The 15272-nt window shown below is 43.2% G+C and overlaps 1 non-coding gene across 1 annotated transcript; it reads right to left on the minus strand.

Moving 5' to 3' along the window:
- Nucleotides 1-14667: 14667 nt before the first annotated feature.
- On the minus strand, nucleotides 14668-14749 carry TRNAS-UGA (transfer RNA serine (anticodon UGA)). Its single transcript has one exon. It is a non-coding gene; the product is annotated as a tRNA-Ser (tRNA).
- Nucleotides 14750-15272: the final 523 nt, after the last annotated feature.

Consider the following 15272-nt stretch of genomic DNA (forward strand, 5'->3'; position numbering starts at 1 on the left):
TTGTTCTGTAAACCTTCATCTAAAGTACAATAAAAAAATCCATATAAAAAAATGGTTAAAATGGCAAATGTTTTGTTATGTATACTTACACACATGTATGGTAAAACTTCTCTAGAGAGCTAGGGAAGAAGCCATCTGTCTGCGTGTATCTATTTTAACTCTTTATTCTGGACTCTGCCAGATATTGCTCTTCTGTGGCTCCTATTTGGGGATCAATTTCTGAGAGTCCACCAATACCTGTCGCCTACTCCCAGCCCCAGGCCCTCCTCCTTACTGCATTCTGGAGGTGTCTTTTTTACTGGTTATGTATTTGGTACAATGCCCAAAACCGTGCTGAGGACAACTGAAGTGCTTGTGCAGGGTAGATTTTGTGTCAAAACTTTTATGCTTTTTAGTGACGAGGTATGTTTTACAACTGGTTTCAGAGAGGAAACAAGAAAGGGACACAGGACTCTGGATGTTGAACAAGGACTTGGAAGAAGGACTTTCCTTTGCTCCAGGGAAGACTTCAGAACAGTAGATACGCAGGTACTGGGAAAGCACTTCGAACAAATGCAGGCTGGTAGTGAGTATCTAATGAGATTTTTTCTCAGGAGGAATTCCATTTCAGGAAAAAAGAGAATTTCATGATGCAAAGTTACTGTATGAAAAATGTGTAAACTGATGTTTAGTGATTTTAGCAGACCGCTATATCAGGACGTTTGCATTTTGTTTTCTATTCTAGACTGCAGTGATTCACTGAGTAGAATTTTCCTATTCTACTTGCAGAATTCTCCCAAGTAGATTCTACCTGCGCTAAAAATTAATGGAGGATATGACAAGGAAATGTAAAGATTTTTTTCCAGCAGGTATTTACATAGTCCACCAAAGAAAATATTTTCTTCAAATCTGTAACCACACATCACCTTTCCTTAGATGGCCACAGGATGGCAGCATCGGGCTAATAGTTCAAGAAGGGTCCACGCCAAAAAGCGTTTGCTAGATCCTGCAAAGGTGCAAAAAGACTCCAGATCTAGTTCTTCCTTTGCCTCTGCACCTATATAGTGTGGTCTGCTAGTATCTTTGCCTGACATAGATACTTCATAAACAGAACCTAAAGGGGCCTGAAGAAATCTCAAACAATCCAATAAATCTGCAAGTTGCTCAGGCTAATGTGCTGATGTAGAAGAGAAATACTTTTGTTCCCAGGGGGGATATATGTGTATAAGGACCCATTTGTTACCTGAAACTTTGTGGCCAGAGGTAGGACTGATTTGGAAGCTTAGAGGTACGTTTTAGGATGTTAGAAATAGAGTGTAGGGAGGTGTTACAACACTGAAAATAGAATTCAACATGACTAAACGATGTTATAATGAATTGAGTGTCACTAGAAGGTAGATGGAGTCCCTGGGTGGTGCAAACAGTTAATGCTCTTGGCTACTAATCTAAGGGTTGGTGGTTTGAGTCTACCCAGAGGTACCTCAAAAGAAAGGCCTGGCAATCTACTCCTGATAAGTCAGCCACTGAAAACACTATGGAGCACAGTTGTACTCTGACATACATGGGGGTCGTTATGAGTTGGAATTGACTCCATGGCAACTGGTTGGTTGGTTTGGTTGGTTAGATGGTAGCCTTCAATGAAGTGGGGGATGTCTATTTTTTGGACCACCATATCTCTAGCATACAGAAAAGTTGCCACACATTGACTACCCTCTCTAACCAATTATGGTCTAATCTGCACAGTTTCCTTCAAAATGACATTTTTGGAGAAAGCGTTCAGAAGGAGTCATTGCTCAACTCTATTTCCCTCCTCCCTGCTCCCAGCCTCACTTCTGCCCCATCTTGAGTATTTTCAGTACAGATACATTTCTTATCCCAAGGATCTATACAGTGTTTCGCAGTGTGGTCACTAGACACCTCTGCATCTTAATCATTTAAAAAAGTGTAGATTCCTGGGCTCACCCCCTATCTACTGAATCAGAATCTCCAACAGTGGGGTCCCAGAATCTTGTTTTCAGTAAGCTCTCCTAAGTGATTCTTCTAAAATTTGAGAATCTCTGATATAAAAAGAACCTTCCACACTCTTGGAGCCTGGTGAGTTAAGGGAGACACTTCCTTAAGTAGCCTGTGAGGTAAAGAAAGAGGGGAATGAGAAGTCCAGACCATAGTAGACCCACAAGTGTCTCAGAGTGAGCCAATGAACCAGCTGCCCCCAATATCTCCCAAGGTGGATGCTGAACCATCATTGCCAACAAGGAACAGAAAGTAACAGGAATTAATCACTGTTATTACTCAGGCTGTATTTAGTTTTGCACCAGTTATTTTAAATGCTGGAAAGGGGGATAATGGGGGAGGGGAGGATAAATCTTGTAATCTAACAGAGGTATAAATGTCCCAAAAAGTAGATATTAAGTCCATAAACCCTCAGCTTGAAACTCATTAGCCTCTTTACTTTGAAATTGCTGTCTTACCACCATGGTGCTCAATTGGTTTCAGTAAGGATTCCCCCAAGGGTCAATTTCAGCACTTGCTTTGGGAACCGATAGCTGATGCAGTACAAAGTCAGAAATCGAATAGCAAATACAGCTAGTAAACAAACATATGGTGAACACTGAAACTCTATTAGTAATCAACAAAAAGCAAATTAAACAAAAATGAGCGTGCTTACCTATTAGAGGGAAAAAAAAGGTTGCAAGTGATAATACCCAATGTAGATAAGGGTTCCACAATTGTCATTGTTTTATGCATTACTGATGACACTCTACGTTGGTACAGATATTTAGCAAAACAATTTATGAATATATATTTAGAGCTAGACTATTCATACACTTTGACTCAATATTCCCATTGCTCGAGATATAGATCCTAAAGAAAAAACGAACAAAAATTTTGGAAAAAAGCTTATGTCACAAAGATGTACATCACAATAGTATTTAGAATAGGAAAAAAAATCAGAAGTGACCTACATGTGCAGCAATTGGTCCCATAATATTTGATGCAGATACTTCATAGCCTGTTAATAGAGCCTTTACAAATCATGCTTATGAAGACAAAGGAGCAGCAAAAAGCTTGTGAAATAACTTTAATGAAAAATATAACATTATTTTCTTTGTGTCTCTGTATGTTTGAAATAGTTACTGATTTAACTTTTTAAAGTAACTATATATTAAATATGGAAATATAGGACAGAAAGGTAATGCACCACAGTGATAAAAGTTGGTGTGTTAAGGTGCTGGATTATAGATGATTTATTTTTTATTTTGTCTGTTTTCTGTAAAGCAGAGTCCCAGCTATCTCCTATGTGCCCCTCCAGACCCATGCTCGGCCCTCTTCTCAGCTGCTGACCATTTGAGTTTGGTCAATGGGGAGGCCCGACCACAGGGAGAGAGGAGAGTGAGGTGGTGTATTACTACCCAGTTCCTTCCCTGCAGGATCACCTTGAGCCTTTGTATCCCTGATGGGGTCACTGCTCCTCTGGGTTCCAGCGGCCACTCCTTCCCCTCTTAGGGGTGATGACAGCGCCACCATCCATGGTGGTTTCTCTAGCCCCACCAAGGGACAGATTATCCAATAAGCAAGGTATGCACGGGCTTACTTACGACATCAAAGATGTGGTGATAACCCATGTGAAATTGTGCACTACAGATTAGTAAGTAAATACATTTAAGTCCATGCATACCTTGCTTGCTTGGAGCTCTGGTGGTGTAGTGGTTAAAAGCCATGGCAGTTCAAATCCACCAGCCGCTCCTTGGAAACCCTATGGGGCAGCTCTACCCTGTCCTATAGGGTCACTGTGAGTCAGAATCAACTCGACAGCAAAGGGACTGTTGTTTTTTTTTTGTGTACCTTGCTTACTGGTTAATCTGCCCCTCCAGGCACCCCACACCTTTGTAAATAGTCTCTTTATTAAACCCATATAAAATTGTTCTAAATTGAGTGTGCCTTCTGTTTTCTGCTGAGCTCCTAATTGATATAAGCAGTTTGATACTTTTATCATTTTTTAAAGAAGTGGACAGTGTCCACAAGAATCTTGTGTTATTACAGACTGAGAGAGGCATAACCATGAAATGTTACAGCTTTGTGGTGGGTTTTGGATGGAAAAATGAGAATCTCTCTTTATTTCTTCAATAGCCAAACATGTCCCCCAATGAGAAATTCTCAAATGCTCTAGTGATAATAATAAATAGTAAAAAACAACAACTAAAAAATTGAAATATGAAGATACAGCCTATTCAGTAGCGGGCTGGATGCTTTATAGAGACAATCTTGAGAAAAATGGTTAGAGGGTTATTTTTTTTAATGAAGCTTAAAAAGCAGTGGGGGGTGGAACCCAAAGACTAATTCAGAAAGACATACTACTTGAAAGTAGTGCCGATGTATTAATATGTGCTAGAAATGAGTGGCTCAGGAGGCATCAATCTGCCTGAGCAGTGGTCATTTTTCAAGCCTGGATAAATGTAAACCAAAATCAAACTGTCACAAGTAGATCTGAACAATATATTGGCTAACTTTCATGGCAGAAGCAGGAACAGGAAAAGCAATAGATAACAGCGTCTCTGAGCCTCTTTGCCTGCATTTTAGAAACTAATTAGTTTCTAAATGGAATCCACTCTCAAGCCAGTCTTGCAAAGGAGTTAGGACTGTGCCTTGATATACACGCAGGTACTGAAAAAATTCATGGAATTACACATCTCACCCCTGAAAGGTTCTGCAAGCAGAAGCAGTAACTTAGAGTGGGTCTCACAGACCTCCTATCACTCCTTTGCTTTATAAATAAACCCTGCCACTCTGCCGGAAAGGTTCCAGCCCTGCATCCTTTGTAACTCCGGTCCCAGAGGCCTAAGGGGGGTGGGGGAGTAAGGTGCTAGAACACCAATTAGCAGTTTCTATTGCCCATCACAGTTTCCATGGCCCGCTGTGAGAGATCATTCAGCAATTTAACACTAATTGCCCTAGGCGCTATTTTCTGTAGCTAGGCCCTGGTCTTTGCCTGTCCCTTTTATGAGCCAGAGGCAGTGAGCACTATACCCAGAGGGCATTTGAGTTAGCAGAGGCTGTAGTAGCAGAAATTATTACTGGAGCACCTGGAATTGGTAATAAAAATTCCAGGAAGCTCAGTAGCTTCCAAGGAGAATATGGAGCTAAGGGGAGGGGAGAGAACAGGGATGAAGGAAGGAAGGGGTAGTTTCCAAGAACTGACTCACTTATGATGTCAAAAGGTAAACCAGGACTATACTTTTACTTCTGGACCTTTCTTTCCCTAGAAATAAAATAGATTAGAGGTTGGGAGGAACGTCTTCTCTATTTCTAGGGTTTTTGTGTAGTCGGTGTTTCTACAGAAGGAGCCCTGGTGGTGCAGTGGTTAAGCACTTGACTGCTAACCAGAAGATTGGCAGTTTGAACCTACCAAATCCTCTGGGGGAGAAAGATGTGACAGTGTGTTTCCCCAAAGATTTACAGCTTTCAAAACCCTATGGGGCAGATCTACTCTGTCCTATAGGGTTGCTATGAGTCAGAATTGACTTGATGGCAAAGAGTATGCTTCTACAGGGTCCTGTGTAGTGCAAATGGTTTGTGCTTTTCTAGTAATCTAAAGGTTGGCAGTTTGAAACCTCCTAGCAGTGCTGCTGAAGAATGGCCTGGCAATCTGCTTCCTTAAAGATTACAGCAGTTCTACTCTGTAACACATGGAGTAGCCATGAGTTGGAATCGACTCAACAGCAACTGGGTTTATGCTTCTACCAGAACTGTTTGACCACAGTAATTTCTTTCTTTCTTTTTTTAAATTGTGTTTTAGGCGAAAGTTTACAGAGCAAATTAATTTCTCATTAAACAATTAATACACAAATTGTTTTGTGACATTGGATACAACTGTGCAATATGTCAACAGTCTTCCCTTCTTGACCTTGAGTTCCCCAATTCCATTCATTCAGTTTTCCTGTCCCTTCCTACCTTTTCATCTTTGCTTTTGGGCTGGTGTGCCCATTTAGTCTCGTATACATGGTTGAACTACGGGTGTTATTGTTTGTTTTATGGGCCTGTCTAATCTTTGGGGGAAGGGGGAACCTCAGGAGTGACTTCAGTACCCAGTTAAAAGGGTGTCCAAGGGCCATACTCTTGGGGTTTCTCTAGTCTCTGTCAGACCAGTAAGTCTGGTCTTTTTTTGTGAGTTTGAATTTTGTTCTACATTTTTCTCAGCTCTGTTTGGGACCCTTTATTGTGATCCCTGTCAGAGCAGTTAGTGGTGGTAGCCGGGCACCATCTAGTTGTTCTGGGCTCAATCTGGTGGAGGCTGTGACCACAGTAATTTTGTGTGCCCAATTCCCAATACCTGGACAAAGAGTTGACCCCTTTCTCCCAATTCTACATGAAAATAGATGACTTTGATTAAGATCTCTGCTTTAGTAAATGTCATATGTAGGTACAAGAGTTTTCACTGAAGCTTTTTTTTTTGGGTGTGTGTGTCCGTGTAAAATCAAAAGACTGGCAACTATCTAAATGATCATCAGCAGGGATTTTGTTAAATAAATTAGTATCTATCCAATCTGAGGTAGTGAGTTCTACCCTAGGGGCCATAAAAAGAATGAGAAAGCTCTTTATGCTGAAAGATACTCAGGATATATTTTTAAATAACGAAAGCAAGGTCAAGAACAGTTTGTACAACATCCGTGTAAAAAATTCATATGTTCATATATGTGCAGAAAGAGGCATTGAGGGAAAAAAGGAGAAGCTGATAGGTAGTAGCCTCCAGGAAGGGACCTCAGTGGCAGAAGGACAGGCATGACCCATTAACGTTGAGTCACTTCAAACTCATAGTGACCCAACTGCCCCACAGCGTTTCCAAGGAACAGCTGGTGGATTTGAACTGCTGACCTTTTGATTAGCAGTTGAGCTCTTAACCACTGTACCACCAGGGCTCCAGGTCTGACAGAGGTGACAGGGAGCCTTTTCACTGTGATTTTGAACCATGAGCCTATATTACCTGCCCAATGAGTGAAGTAATTTAAAAATCTCTGCTTTATTGTCTTGCTATAAAATAAGATTCCTGGTGACTGAATTCCTGCCAACTCTCTAGTATACCTGATGTTCCTGTTAGGTTTTTTTGAGTATTTCTTGAAAATGAGACAGAAAAGGAGGAGCATAAATTGGATTTTGCTTATATGTACAGATTTTAAACTTATTTGTGTAGCTATCTTCAAAACCCACATGGTGTCTGTGAGTGTGTATGTGCACGCGTGTGTGCAGGTTGGGGGATGTGTATATTCCAAATCAATCATTAAGGACTGGGAGAATTTTCCAGCCCAGGGTGCCAGTGTGGGAAAGGGCTGGAAATTGCTAGGCACATATCATGCAGCTGATTATATTTTTAAAAAGTTGGAGAGGAGTGGGGCTGGGAGGAGGAATGTAACACAGGCTGGGAAATTATATTTGTAAAACCAACCATGAGCTGTAAGAGGCACCAGAGAAAAAATGTCTAGATAAGAGAAAACATGAGAACAGTTGCTAACCTCTCAAAGAGGTCCTCACATGGCTCCAAACACGTCCCTCTCCAGAAGTCAACTCTGGGCAGATTTCTACGTCAACTCCCCGGGGGAATTTGCTCCCCCCTTCATCTAGCTCGGAGAGACAAAAGAGCAAAGAACATTCCACTCCTTCAGTAACATGAATTGAATGGCCTCTTTCATCCCTGCCCAAAGGCTCCCTCAAGTTGGTCTCAGGCACCTCTCTGAGGGAGCCACTCTGGGGAAGGGGAAGAGAAGGAGCAGCATGAAATCTCATGCTCAGTCCCTTATCTGTAAAATAGCTGTGGCTATTAAATGAAACAGTGCATGTAAGGCACTTGTCACAATGCCTAGCCCGTGGTTACAGCTCAGAAAATGGCAGTTACTACTGGCAGTGCCACGAAGCAGAAGTAATTATTATTACCACTTTGTAGATAAGGACACTAAGGCTTAGAGAGGTTAAGTAACCTGCCCAAATTCACACAGCAGGAAAGAGAAGGAGCCTGGATTTGAAAGCAAGATTAATCTTACTTCAAAGCCCTTGTTCTTTTCACTCTCTCAAGCTACTATGCAAATAAACTTGCTGTTATAGGTTGAATTGTGTCTCCCCAAAAATATGTTTAAGTCCTAACACCTGGTACCTGTGAACGTGACTTTGTGAAGCAGGGCATTTGAAGACGCTATTAGTCACTGAAATAGGGTACACTCTAATCCAACATGGCTAAATATAGTATCCAATATTAAGGTGGTTGCTAAGCCGCTTTCCTGCCCCCACAATAGGGGCAGGCTATATTGCGGCTTCAGATCAGAACTGTTGGACTAGGATTGACTATTTCTTTACTCTTTACATTGTTTTAACTTCAGGAAATTCTGCAGATAACGGTCACAAACAAGTCCCAGGAGAACCGGCGCCAGACCACCAGGCATGCGCAGATAGATGAGAAAAAACTCACGCCCAGGAACCAAAAGACTCATGTCAAGGAACGAAGTCACCGGATTTAACGCCATCGGGCGATAGCCGAGCCCATTTCAGAAGCGAAGGGTCCGTCAGTCACTTCCTGCTGATTCCTAGCCCTGCCCCACAATGAATAATCAGCAAGGAATGGTGAATATGTACAACCTCCTGATTCTGCTAACCTTAACAGTGCCATAAAAGCTGACCCCCGCCCAAGTTTAGGGAGCCATCTTTGCAACGCAGGTCCTGGTGAGCTCCTATACTTGGCCAACTAAATAAACGTTTTCACTTTGCCTTAACAGCCGTGTCCATTTCTCTGTTTAGACAGGCTGCGCCACGCGGGACCTGGACCTGATCCAGTGCTATTTTGGCTCAGGTGGTTACGAATACGACATCCAATATCATAACAAGAGAAGAGACAGAGACAGAGGTAAGAGAGCAGACACGACGGAGGCAGAGACTGTAGTGATGTACCTACAAGCCAAGCAAACACCAGAAGCTGGAAGAGGCGAGGGAGGATCTTCCCCTAGAGCCTTCAGAGAGAGGATGGTCCTGCCGACACCTGGACTTTGGACTTCTAGCCTCCAGAACTGAGACAATAAATTCCTGTTGTTTGAAGCCATTTGGTTTGTGGTACGTTGTTACGGCAGCCGTAGAAAACTAAGACATCTGCAGAGCTGGATTCGAATCATACCTTATGATGTTCAAGGGCTGAAGGGTTGTGTTGATAACAGCAGATACAGTTCTTCCTGTTTTCAGAGGAGTTACCTTCAGGGAAAACTACAGAAAGAGGAGAAACGAAGCAAGTGTTTCCAGCGTCTGTACCCCATCCAGTCTCACTGCTGAATGGAGCCAACAACCACAAAGTGCAGGAGAGGATTCCAGAAGGTTCCGGGCCAGCACTATGTATTGAGAGAAAATGACCTTAGAAAACATTCACTCCCAATTTTTCCTCAGGCGTATATTATTGGTGTTCTTTCTTGGTGTTGTGATGTGAATGGAAATCATAAGATTTCACAGAAGTGTATAAAAACTGAGAACTAGTGAGATGTAACCAGCTTCTCAACAGTGTCCCAGTCAATCATATCTTCACAGTGCTAAGCTGGGAAGACCTTTCTCTTTATACTAGGAAGAGTCCTCTAGAGCAGCGATCTGTAAACTTCAGCCCATGGGCTGAATTCCACCCTCTGCCTGCTTTTGTAAATAAAGTTTTATTTAAAAACACTCATGCTCATTTAAGTATTGTCTATGACTGTTTTCGTGCTACAAAGGTAGAGTAGTTGTGACAGAAACCATACGGCTCACAAAGCCTAAAATATTTACTATCTGACCCTTTATAGAAAACATTTGCTGAGCCCTGAACCAGAGGCGTGTACAAAAAGTAAGTGTGGCATGTCTGTGTTCCAACATCCTAACCACACATTATTCTTCCAAAACACAAATATTCTGTCTTCACCGATGTATGTTTCTTAACATCTGGAAGACTAGTATGCTTCATATGGACACTGTGAATACTCACCTCTTGGGATGACTGTGTCAGGTACAATGCCTCCAAAGGTCCTGTGCTGGACACATATTCTGAGAATCTTGTTTCAAATGAATATGTTTGAGAGGGAAACAAACAAAAACCCCACAAGTCTTTGTGGACAAACGTGATACAGGAGGTTTTATTAGAGTGAAAGTAAGAAGAAGAAAGAGACTCCGAGATCCCTGGAGTAAGGGATCAGGGGGTTTATGAGCTGATCAGCCTGGGGCTGACTCCTCCTTAGCACCTCAGTGAGGAGCATATTGATGCCAGTCTCTCCCATCCCTAACCTCAAGCATCAGAGAGCATCAAGACCATGATCCTACGGACAAAGTTCTCTGTCAGTGGAGTCTTCTCAATGGCCTGGAGAGACCAGCAAAGATCTGGCCTTGCTCACAGACAAAGCTGCTAAAGTAAATCTAAGTCGCTCATGTTCACTCTACAGGCCTCGGAGTTCAGTCCGTGAGAAGCTGTTGCCGGAGCCAGGACTGGTGAGTAGGTGTGGGGGAGGGTGGGAAGGAAACAGAAATAACTCACTTCCTGTGTCGTCTATTCTCTGAGCCCAGGTGAGCTTGACTCATCAACTTTATGCAGTTTGGGAAAGAAACTAGTTGTTGGAACAAGAGCCGAAAGCTCTACGTTTTCTCCATCAGCCCTTCAGATAGAACACGTCATCTGTTTTACCTGAAAATTCCAGTGTCAGAGTTTTAGTTTCTAGTTAACCCTGGTGGGGCTACACTTAGGTAGTATTATTAGTCATTTACACTCCAGCATGTAGAGACCAGATGTCCTTAGGGACATGGGCACATTGGAGAACAAGGCCTCCAGAGGTGGGTCAAGACCAGAGGGGACTTGGAATACAAGCTTTACACATGTCCTGGGCCAGCCCTGTCTCTTGCTCCCTTTCCACTGCCTCACTACACAACAATGCCTCCAGTAATGAAATCTCTGGCCATGAAACTCCTTTACAATGAACTTGGTGTGTTAAAACCAAATAACAGCATCATAAATCACACTAAACAGTGCTGCAATACATCGTGTTGTTCAGCTGATCTGTGCAGTCAGGGCTCCAAACTCTTCAGACACAGTTTTGATTCATCCCCCAAAGCTGAAGGAAAACAGAACCCACCCTTCCTCATTGGAAACTGTATCTCCCATCTCTTCAGGCATTCTTAGACCGCTTGTTCTCTGGCTTTTCCAACCATAAAATTCATTCCACAAAATTATATCTGAGGGTCCACTAAGTACCAGATAAGGGGATTTAGTGGTTAAACACACACGCATACACACACAAACACACATATGCAGGCAGGGAGAGATTAGCAAATATTCACACTAATGTATCTCAAAGTGTGATAAGTGTTGTAAAGAAAAACAATAAAATGCTATGAAAGCACATAAGAAGGGGACCTGGCCCATTTGATGGAGAGGGTGACATCTGAGCATATACAAAAGTCTGAAGGTGGGAAACAGTTTCGTCTTTCCAAAGAACTAAAAGAAAGGGCAGTACATCTGGACAGAGAATAGGGGTGGGGGAGAGGCCCAAGAGGTACAGGGAAGGGGGGTGGCAAGATCACAGAGAGCTGTGGGGGCCATGCTAAGGATTCTGGTCTTTGTTGTAAGAGCACAGGGGAATCCCCAGAAGGAGGGTTATGAGACCAAATGTGCATTTTTAAAGAAAAATTTATCTTATGGAGAACAGATTGGAAGGTAGGAAGGTGTGCACTGCAGAACCTCTGTTACCTCTCCCTTCCAAAATGAATTTTCCATTGTTTACCACAGAGAGAGCTGACATCCAGGTTACGCAGAGCCCAGGCTGAAAGTGAGCCACTCTTAGGGAGACTGGGGTAAGACAGGGGTTTACCAGCAGAGACAAAGGTCTGTAGGTGCTTGCCTCCTGATTCAATCTGCCCTTTCAGTGCTGGAAGAGAAGGGAACAAGAAGCAAAATAAGGCAAGGGAAGGCAAAGGGAAGAAGGAGGGGTACATAGTCAGGCTGCTGCCCTCTCTTCTGTACATTAAAAAATATTTGGGGAGAGGGATATATTAAATTAACTCATACTAAGTCAAGAGTTAGTGACCTTCAGAAGGGGAATGGGAAGTTGAAGACCACCATTTTTTGGCATTCTAGGGGTGGAGTGTAGAGCTGTGTGCTGACTCATATTTATTCATTCCTTCGTCCGTGCTAGGCAGGGGTACAAAGACTAGAAGACATGGTCCCTCTATACATTCTCAGAAATTTACCATTTAGAGGGAAGAGAGGTAAACAGGCAATAATTGTTATAACGTGCTCCTCACTATAATAGAGAATGGGAGAATTGAAAAGGGGCTTCTGAGTCAGCCTGGGAGGTTGTAGGAATGTTTCACCCAGGAGGTGATACTTGGAGGAAGACTGTGAGTTTTCCTCGCATATGATGGTGGAGGAGGAGGGAAGTTGCATCTGATAATTGTTAGCAACAAAAACGGACTGTGGCTAATTTAAGGAGAAAGTTACCAGAACTTACTGGAAGGGTATTGAAAAGTTCATTGAATTTGCCAGGAAGGCTGCAAAGAAAGCCATTTTTGGAAAATGGGGCAGGAGTAAGGTAGGCTAGACAGCATCCAAGATCAGTCTGGTGCAGGTACTATTGTCAATGCTGGTGAACAATCACACACTCCAACTGTAGCCCTGGCCTGCTGCCCTTAACGATCCCTGAAGCTGCCACTGTGGCCTCTACTCATAACTAGAACAGATTTCCACCCTCCCTGCTTCTTTTCATAAATAGTTCCCAACCGAAAGTTTGAGGAGGGCACATCTGATTGGCTGGACCTAGGTCACATGCTCTCCCCCCTAGCTGCAAGGGAGGCTGGGAAAACAAGTGTGTCACTTTTTCAGCTTTTATGATGGGGGTGAGGAGTAGATTACAGCAGGTAGACTCAAAAGGAGAGCAAGTTCCCTAAATAGGAAGGGAGTTCAAATGCTGGGCAGCCCCTTTGCCCTAATGAGGGGAGAAGGGCAAAGGCAAGAGAAGGACAGTGCAGGTAACTGCATGTGAATATGTAAAAAGACCCAAAGGCAAGAGCCAGCATGCTGTGCTGGAAGGCCTGCTAGTAACTCAAAAGAAAAAGGGAAGAAAGGGAGGGAGGGGAAGCAGGCTAGGGACTTGTCTTGAAATTTGTACTCCTTAGTATTCATTCAGCTTTCTTCCTTACCAGTGGAGTCCCAATTTCAACCTGGTGCATCCCAACTTCAATGCACCCACCTAAAAACACTCTCCCAGAATTCCTTGTATCTAGTGATAACAGTTCAGGTAAATGAGACATAAACTGAGGGTTCCTGCCTCACCCCTTCCTGACTGAATGCAGATGTGGTCTCGCAGTATAGCAACCATACTGGGACTATGAAGCAACAAGCAGGGGGTGAAGGCCTTTGTATCAAAGATGGCATAGCAGAAAGAAGGAAAGACCCCTTTCCCTGTACCATCTGAGGATTGCCTACCCCAGATTTCTTGAGACAAATCCCATGTGTTTAAGTCCCTAGAGTTCGGTTTTCTGTTATTTGCAGGTAAACGTGATCCTGACTGATACAGGGAAGGGGATCAACTAGGAAACTGCTGAAGTCACTTAGAAGTGAATTCAATGGGGCAGAAGGGGTGGCCACTGGGCCGAGGCTGGCTTGAAGATGTAAATGTAGTAGAGAGTATGTTTAGTCAAATCTCAAATGAGATGGGGCTGTGTGGGTGGAATCCTCTTCAGGTACCACAGAAAACTATCGCTAGCCTTCAAGTGTCAGGGAATCCCTAAAAAAACTGGGGAAGCCTGGGGTGGAAGGGACATGGTAGAAGTCGGCAAAAGGGAGCAGAAAGGGGATGTGCCGGATCCAAAAGACTAATCTCACAATTTTCTTATTTCAAAAATAATACAGACTTAATATAGAAATTCTAGAAAACCAGTTAAGCAAAAAACAATGTTAAGAAAATCAAAATCCTCTCAAATCCCATCACTCAGAGGTAAACACTGTTAACATTTTTTGTATTTCCAGTTCTTATTCATTCTTTCTGTAGCTTTCTTTTTCACATTCCTGCCACATATATGAGTATGTAAATGACTGTTTTACAAACGTGTGCTCAGGATATATACTGTTTTAAAAGCCATCCTCCTTTTTCATTTGGCAGTACACTAGGAAGCCCCTCCCACGTCATTAACATCATTTTAATGGCTACACGCCTGGTGTTTCATTATTTGGATGTATCACACTTTACAAGGAGAACTTTTAAAAATGCTGGAAGTAGTTTCTCATTTTTATTGTCTTCCATTTCACAGCACTTTTCGATGTGGTGGGATTCTGGGATGGAAGTAAAAGTAGCATATTAGCATTGCCGTCAGCTTCCGTGAAATAAGCTAGTTTCCAGGTTGTGAAAGTCGGAAAAATTCTGCCAATATTTATATTCATTTTATTTTTATTTTGCGCACTTGGTCTTACATTGAGTACCAAGATTTAAAAATTGCTACCCTGCCGCTTGGGACCGAGGAAGACTTTTCCCTTCGGAGGAAATAGTCTACGTTTGCAGCACTGATGGACATTTCTTGACTTTTCTTTAGAACAAACTCGCAGTAAACATCACAAGCGCGCCGTTTTAGAACTGGTAGCTTCGGCAGAAACGGCGAGAAGAATGAGGATTAGCATTTGGGGAAATCTGTTAAAAAAAAATCTGAAGCGACCGCTTCCGCAGCGAGCAGGGTTCGAACCTGCGCGGGGAGACCCCATTGGATTTCAAGTCCAACGCCTTAACCACTCGGCCATCGCTGCCACGGAAAGCTATAGGAGGCGGAGACGCTTTAGTGTATCAACCACTGCGCGCGCCACATATCCGATGGGCAAAGCCTGCAGCCGCCCTGAGCTCTGCTGAGTGAAAGGCTGCCCAGGCTAAAGGCTCAAATTGAGGAACTACAGCAGGGACGCGAATAAATAAAAAAAGAATCTCCTTAAGTAGGAGAACATTCAGATCTTAGAAGCCCCTCCCTTCGCTGCGCTTCGAAAACCACAGCCTTGCCTGGCTTCCGGTCGCTGACTAGAATTTTGCCCGCCCGCTTCTTCTGAAGGTCTATGAGAGCGCTATGAAACAAATATCTTTCCTGTTACGTGTTGCGGGCCCGCGCTCCCGAACATGTCTGCATTTCTTCTTCTTCTTCTGTTTTTTAACCTCTTACCCTCCACGAGAAGCGTTTCTGGTTTTCCAGGGTGGCCAGTAGCCTTCAGCACTCTTCCAATGGAACGGGGCGAAGCGTGAGGATTCTTGTAGAGAAAAAAGTGCCTCGAGGCTGTGCTCCTG

Source organism: Trichechus manatus, unplaced genomic scaffold (assembly GCF_000243295.1).
Source record: "Trichechus manatus latirostris isolate Lorelei unplaced genomic scaffold, TriManLat1.0 scaffold00163, whole genome shotgun sequence".
Taxonomy (NCBI): Eukaryota; Metazoa; Chordata; class Mammalia; order Sirenia; family Trichechidae; genus Trichechus; species Trichechus manatus.